At 44.6% G+C, this 8,478-nt stretch overlaps 1 pseudogene; it reads left to right on the top strand.

Moving 5' to 3' along the window:
* Positions 1-4,593, top strand: LOC119290024 (annotated as a pseudogene).
* Positions 4,594-8,478: the final 3,885 nt, after the last annotated feature.

Raw genomic sequence — 8,478 nt, 5'->3', positions numbered from 1 at the left:
TCAGTGGGAGGTAGAGGCAGAGAGATGGATGCCAGTTTCAATGTTTCTCTGAGCGCCATGAGACCCCTTCTTAAGAAGCTTGACATGATGCTAGGTCCTCATGGATGCAAGCTGACCAAGGGGGTCAATGATAGGTCGCAGCTCCTCAAAGATGATCTTGAAGAAATAGCCACATACCTTGAAGATCTATTAGAGGTGGAGGACCCTCCCCTGGTGGCCAAGTGCTGGATGAAAGAGGCACATGAGTTATCTTATGACATCTTATATTGTATTGACAACTTTGTGCCCCCTGATCAGTCTCTTGGCTACAAATTTGACCACAACATGACTCATGTTAAGATTCCCAAGAGGCTCAAGTGGCAGAAACAGATTCAATATGCAGCTCCTGATGTGTCAGGACATGTTATCGCCAAAACCATCCGTGTTGATGTAATTTGTGCTCCCAGGAGACTCAAGTGGTACCAGCAGATTGTTGAAAAGGTATCAAAATTTAAGATTTATGCCCAGGAGGTGGTTCGACGGTACAACAGATAACAGGTCCACTGTTGTAGCACCTCGGTGGCAAGTAGATTTTCGGCCATTGGGCCTATGATGCCAATGCCTCCACCGCCTTGTGACAAAACTTGTTCCGGCCTAGTAATTGATGGTCGGATGAGCAAGTTTATCAACTCCCAGCTAGCTATAATGATGAGAATCGGCAGCTCATGGTGGTGTCTATTCACGGATCTGGATGTCTTGGTAAAACAATGCTTGCCAAAGTGTTGTATAATAAATTGGGGAGGCAATTCCATTGTCGGGCTTTCATCCGGGTGTCCAAAAAGCCTGATATGAAAAGGCTTTTCCGCGACATGCTCTCACAAATCCAGCGAAAGCATCCCCAAGAAGCGAAGACGCTTCTGATGAACTTCACATTACTGCTGAAAATATCAGGAATTATCTACATGCCAAGAGGTACTTATTTTCCACATGCAAATAGTATATACTAGTTGTATAGCATAGTATGTACTGCTTATTTTCCACATGGTCCAGAATTGCATGTAGATTAAATCCCTACAGGTGATCTTTTGTTTTTCACAAAAAAGAGAAGGCATGATGATATATAGTCAACTTCTGAAAAGATGTTTCTCGGACAAGCTTTACAGTGAGCTGAAAAAGTTTGATAGTAAGCGTTATAGTACATGCCTGTCCAGTCAACATGCTGGTAGTAACATTTAACTTCAGGTTAATACCATAAGTCCTGGACATGTATGGACCAAAATTTCATTCTTTCCTAGCGTATCTAACTGTTGTTACTGTTAGCCTGACGCATAAATTTGACATGTGTGCATTCTTGACATGCAGGTACCTAATCGTTGTTGATGATTTATGGGATACAGCAGCATGGGATGTTATTAATCAGCTTTTCCCCAAGTGTAGTCAAGGAAGCAGAATAATAACAACTACACAGATTGAAGATGTTGCATTAGCATGTTGCAGCGATGACCCAGAACAAGTTTTTGAAATGAAGCCTTTGGATGATGATCACTCAAGGAAGCTATTCTTTGGCAGGATTTTTGGCTCTGAAAATCACTGCCCTGAAGAATTCAAACAAGTTTCAAGCCAGATTGTAGAAATATGTGCTGGTTTGCCGCTAGCAACCATCAGCATAGCTAGTCTGCTAGCAAACCAGCCTTCCGTATCAATGGATTTATTGACACACATACATGATTCGCTAGTGTCTTGTTTGTCATCAAATTCGTACTGAACCTCAGCTACGACAGTGTCTTGTTTGTTCCTCATCACCTCAAGGCATGCTTGCTCCAACTTGATATGTATCCAGAGGGCTCCATAATCTTCAAACATGACCTGGTCAGGCAATGGGTGGCTGAAGGGTTTCTTGCTGCAAGTGAAAGACAAAACATGGAGGAAGTTGCAGGAATGTATTTCGATGAAATTGTTGACAGAAGATTCATCCAACCTATGTCTGTCAACTTCAACAATGAGGTGGTGTCCTGCACAGTTCACTCCGTGGTGCATGATCTTATTGCACACAAGTCTGCAGAAGAGAACTTCGTTGTGGTAGTAGATCACAATCGAAAGATTTTGGCGCTTTCTCATAAGGTCCGTCGACTGTCTCTCCAACTTGGTGATGCAAAATATGCCAAGATACCAGCAAACATCAGAAAGTCACAAGTACGTTCACTTGGAGTTTTTGGATTATCAGAGTGCATGCCTTGCATTGGAGAGTTCAAGCTTGTTCGTGTTCTGAACCTTCAACTATCTGGCCATCATAATAGCGACCAAGACCTGTCCATAGACCTCACTGGGATATCCGAACTGTTCCATCTGAGATATCTGAAGATTGTTTGTGATGTCTGCATAAAACTTCCAAACCGCATGAGAGGGCTGCAGTGTTTGGAAACACTGGATGTTATGGATACACCAAGAGGCACTTATGTTCCGTGGGACATTATATACCTCACACGCTTGTTGCACCTAAGTCTTCCTCCTCATACAAATCTGCTGGATTGGTCTGTCGGTGATGATCTGGGCCTTTGCAAGCCGAACCACCTGCAGGATCTTTGCATTTCTACACCGCCTTCTTCTGATTCCGACCATCTGTACAGAAACATGGATGCTCTGGATTGTTTAATGTATGAACACGGCAGCCTGAAAACTGTAAAACTGGTGGCTCACGGATCATTGGTTAGTTGTGGTGACGCTTCAAAAGCAAGAGTTTGGTGGGTGTTGGAGAAAGCTACCCACCATCTCCAGAGATTGGATCTCTCACCGAGCCCCTTCGTATTTTGTAAACTGCATTTGTGGATGAAACAACTTGGCAACCTATGCATTCTGAAGATTACAGTGAATGAACTGTCAGTAAATGAGCTTGGTATTCTTAGAGTGTTGCCTGCCCTCACTGCTCTGTCATTGTATGTGCAGAAGTCACCTAATATTAAGATAATCTTTGGCACGGCTGCTGGATTCACAGCTCTCAAGTACTTGAAGCTGAGGTTCATGGGTGGAATAGCCTGGCTAAGATTTGAGGCGGACGCAATGCCTAATCTCTGGAAACTCAGGCTCGTGTTCGACGCCATCCCCCAAATGGACCAACGACTTGAACTTTATTCGGAGTCTGAGCAGTGGAAACAATATCGACATGGTACTGCATTAATCAGCATCAAGCATATGCCACGCCTTAGAGAGGTCTCCGCAAAATTTGGGGGTGCAGCTGCTGATCTGAAGTATGTATACAGGATTGGCGTAGTTAGTAATCATCCGAGCAATCCTATAATTGACGTGCAACTAGTGGATTCTGGTTCCCATGGTGATAAAAGGTACTAGTACAGTACTATCCAAGCTAAATGATTGATGTTGCTGTTGTAACTCTTCAGTTTAACCTGGTTTGACTATACATGGTTGTTGTAATCTGCAGGATATCATGGAGGTCACCGGAGTCCTCATCGCGCCTGCATCCTCCAGCTCCAGGTATGCTTTTTAGTCAATAGGAGTTCCAATAGAAATTAAATTACTTGTAAAAATTAGCAAAACGTTCGATGAACTGTTGACTTTTGTCAGGTGCAGATGGTGGAGAGGTCTCGTGGAGCAATATGATTGGTGTGATAGGTCGTGACCTCTTCATCTATTGCCTCCACCGCCTCTCCAGGTGGGAATATGGCGCCATCGCCTCCCTCAACCGTGATTTCAATTCGGTGGTTCGCAACGGGGACATCTACCGCCTGCGTCGCAAGAATGGAGTGGCCGAGCACTGGCTCTACCTCTCTTGCCGTAAGAATCCTCCGGAGTGGGAGGCTTATGACCCGTCCACTGGGCGCTGGATCCATGTGCCCAAGATACCACCGACTGAAAGCTCCTCCATCTGGGAGTCGCTGGCTGTAGGAACCGAGCTGCTGGTGTTTGGGGACCGCGGAAGGGTTGCCTTGAGATATAGCATCCTTACCAATTCATGGACGTGGCTGGCTGATGCTGATGTGATGAACACCCCGCGGTCCTGGTTTGGGTAAGCAAGTGTCGGTGAAAAGGCCTATGTCGCGGGAGGTGCTGATTCTTCTCTTATGATTGCATTGAGCTCCGCAGAGATGTATGACTAGGGCTAGGAGGGAATGTTCTGGTGCGTTCATGGATGGCAAGTTCTACGTGATCGGTGGTACTACCAGTATATTGGAGCTATTGACATGTGGTGAGGAGTATGACTTGAACCGGCGGTCATGGAGGGTCATCGACAACATGTCTCAGGGGCTCAACCATACAGATGATGGTGCTCCTCTGTTCATTGCAGTTGTCAAGAATGAGCTTTTTGCAGCTGATTACACAGAGAATAATGATTTGAAGCAGTATGATAAGCTGGACAACAAGTGGATCACTCTTGGGAAATTGCCTGTACAGTCCACAAACAATGGCTGGGACATGGGTTTCCAAGCATGTGGTGACCGACTGATTGTTATTGGGCCTCCAATCAATTCTACTGGTGAAAAGGTGGTTGAGCTTCATTCATGGATCCCGGATGAGCATGACCAACGGCCTGTGTAAAAATTTATTGCCACACGGCCATACTACGACTACCAGATTAGATGCGCAATGATGGGTTGCTGAGTCCACAGAATAAATACTGAATGGAGTGGGTATTTATGAATGAATGGCGATTTCGGCCGAGTTTCGGACCTTAGTGGACATCTATCTGCTGAGCAGCAGCAGTCTCTCTCTTATGCGACCCTTGAGTCTTGATACTGGTGTTTCCACATCTGCATTTGGATCAACATCTTGTGTTTTCCAGACGGCTTTTCACTGTTGATGGTTCATCTTTGGCTGCAACGAAGCCGCAGTTTGTATTTATGATTCATCTTCAACTTGTCTTTTCTATTATGAATAAGGTGCATATCTCATATTCACTGGCAGTCTATTTTTTTTATCCAATTTGATTTTGTTCACTTGTGCTGTCACCTTCTGAATGGTAATGGTATCTGTTGGTGGTTGTGAATATATATGTTTACTGTTTATGATGTGCTATGGGATTAACCTTATATTATTTTAGTTTTAGTTGTGAACTTGTGATGGTCAATTTGTGGGGTTGTTTGACTGATCTTGTGTTTCTGTCAATGTTTCCATGTAGTGGCTGCTGGAACGTCTGCCTGTGCCTCATTCTCAAGTCTAAATGTCCTGTGAGCACTGATGGTACGAAAAGAGAAGACATGAATGAGTTTGGAGGAAGTGCCAGTTTTTTAGTTGCTAGCAAGCTGTCATTTCTTATTTCAATTCGGATTCCAGAAATGTTACTATAAGTTATTTTTGAACATCAAATTCAGTCTCTTGCTTGCCCTCTTTTCCATTCATGTTTTTCAAACTCTGAATAAAGAAAACAATTTAAAAAGAAGCACATGTGTATCATTGCCTATTGACTCAGATGAATATGATCGACTATCTTCTCGAGATGGTTGCTTAGATTTCATATTACACGCACAGTTGTAATGTGCCACAAAACTCACAAGCATGCAATGCACCTAGTTAGCAAGTCCAGAGTCCTGACAACAAATGAATAGGCCTTTTCTTTCAGTCTTTATTGCCAAGCTTACGGATAACTGTTTATAAATGAAGTATGAGTAACATGAACTATGTAGCTGCGTGCTGCGTCAGTGTCATTGTCCATTTTGTGGCATTTCTTGTGAGTTGTGACACTTAACACATTGTGATGGTGTATAGGATGATATTCAGTCAACCTTTTTGAAAGGTCACACTTAACACATTGTGATGGTAGTTTGATCTATATTAACGTGTGTGCGCTAATACTCTAAAATGAATGTGTTTCTTTCCATTTGCTTATTTTTCTTCAGAGGACAAACAACCTTCAACGGAATCAAAGAAAAGACTGAATTTGTTGTTTTCTCCTGCTCAAAGATAACTCATAACTTATTCGTGTCTACTTGATATAGATACAGACTGCGGCGGCATCCCATCCATGAGATCGAGTTGAGTTGAGTCTTCACGGGGTGATCTGTATGTGTTGGTCTGTAGCTACCTAGGATTCCTGATGCCTTCGATTCGGCGCCTTATGGGGCGAGTATCTAGTATCACAGTCTACCGTGCAGTGGCGGACCTAGGATTGATTGACGCCCCAGGCGAGAAACTAAGGCTAAAAACTACCCCAAAAAACTCCTGTTTCAAGGCATACAAAAGCCAAACTATGTTGCATAACTAATAAAAAACCAAACATAATATTCAATGGCAGCATTTGTTCCATGATGGGTCAAATAATAAAGAAAGACAAATCAAAAGACAATATGTAGCATATATAGATGATACAAAAGATAGATACCAAATCAAAGGATTGGTTGATCTGAGCCTCCCATGACTACATCTTCAATCGCAGAAGAAGCTAAACCTTCTATCAATATTTTTGAAATGCAAATTGAACACAGCAGCATTCCAAGATGGAAGAAACATGGATATATAACTTGCAAAATCTAATGATTTCACAGGAACATTGGGAGCTACAGCCATAGAATGCAATCACAGAGAGTCGCTATGGTAAGATCACTGCTACTCCCTCCGTTCCAATTGAACTAAAACCACCACGAGTAATTTGCAACGGAGGGAGTAGTTGCTAGATAAAAAATTGAAGAAACATTCAACCGGGGAGATATCAAATCGAAAGTAAAATGAACAAGCATATTGGTTTGAATTCACTTATTCATACCAAACAATTTCAGCAACTATTTACCAACACCCATCATCGGGACTAGATGGTCCATCAAACCAGATACGCATCAATCAACAACAATGGAATATAGCAACTAAAATCATCATCAAACTGTGGTACTGTGGCATCTAGAAAAAAAAACAGTGGCATCACATGGGCATCAAGCCATCAAAGGATCAAACCAGTACCTTTGCGCCGGGCAGCAGGGCTGATTTTTGGGGACCACCTCGCCGGACGCCGGGCAGGGCAGCAGCCGGCAGTGGCGCAACCTGACGGAGCTGACGAAGATTGGAAGGGGGAGGGGAGCCGGGGGCGCTGACCGGCACGACGAAGACTGGAAGGGGGGGCAGGGGGTGCTGCCGGACAGATCTGACCGGCACGACGGCGACGGCAGGCGGTGGCGACGGGCGGCGCCGACGGCAGGCGATTCCCTAGCCTTGCGCGTTTCTGCGCTGCGGGGTACTCGGCCTGGGCGGCTGGGCCAGTTGGCCTGGGCTGCCTGGGCTGGGAAGTGGGGTGCGCCCCAGGCCCAACTTTTTTTTTGATATATAGGCCGAGAAAATTCCCCACGCCCCAGGCAATGGCCTGGGCTGCCTGGGGCCCAAATCCGCCCATGCTACCGTGTATTATCCTCCAAAAAAAGAGAGAGAGAGGATAGATAGCATCCGCCATTAGTCTATCTCCAAGTCAACCTGATGCCTGAAACCTGAAGCTACATGCAAGTATTCAGAGTTGAGAAAACAGAGCAAATCAGGGGAAGCGAGCCAGAGGTATCTACATGTATCAGTTTTGGTTGTCCCTGGTGCTTCACGGCTTGCTGATAATTGCAGGGTGTAGCGTTGAGTTTGCAATTCAGGCCCTTGGCTCAAAAGACAGACAAAATTAACAGCATTATCATCAAGGGATCTCCCGTAAGTAAGCTTCACAAGTCAATTACTTGAGAAGATGGCACACAGGTAATAACAAATTGCAGCTGCCTTAGATTCTTCCAATGCTATCTTAGTGATGTAGCTAGTAGAGCTGAGGTGAAGTTAGGAAGTACTCCCTCCGTCCCAAAATTCTTGTCTTAAATTTGTCTAAATACGGATGTATCTAGTTACATTTTAGTGTTAGATGCATCCGTATCTTGACGAATCTAAGACAAAATTTTTGGGACGGAGGTACTAGTAATGTTCTTGAGTTAATAATAAATCTATTCAGGTGATCGTGTGCTTTGGCTGCCAGTAGATGAATACTGTTGTAATCTATGTTGTCTGACATGATATATATATATTGTTGGGGGTCGATCAAAATTACTGTGTGCACAGGGAGATAGGCAAGCCTTTGTTTGCCTATGCCTTACTAAAAATTAGTAGAGTAATTGGATATCACAAAAAAAAAGATGCAGACTCCTCTGCTACAGCGACTTCTCCTGAGCAGAGGACCAAGGAAGAAGACGCTGCCTCCTCACACTAATGGCGGATTCCGTCCATCCTTTTTTGGAGCAAAGAGTGCTCCGAAGTGAAATAAATATTGCGAGAACCAAGACGACCCCCAACTGAATCTTGAAGGCATCAGGAACCCTAGCTTCTAGCTACAGATCGAGAACTTAGGCCAACTCCACTGCGCGACCCTATCCTGTCCGGCTCCGTCCGTTTGGGGTAAAAGGGACAAAAGAGGCGGCCCAGCGCACGGCCTCAAACGGACAAATGTCCGGATTCCGTCCGTTTTTGACACATCCCAGGCCCAAACTTGCGCTCGGTTTGGGGTGAAACGGACGCGCACGGACGACCGCGACGCACGCC

This window comes from Triticum dicoccoides, chromosome 4A (genome assembly GCF_002162155.2).
Source record: "Triticum dicoccoides isolate Atlit2015 ecotype Zavitan chromosome 4A, WEW_v2.0, whole genome shotgun sequence".
Lineage (NCBI taxonomy): Eukaryota > Viridiplantae > Streptophyta > Magnoliopsida > Poales > Poaceae > Triticum > Triticum dicoccoides.
Note: the sequence above shows the minus strand (reverse complement) of the source record. Positions and strands in the feature narration are given on the sequence as shown.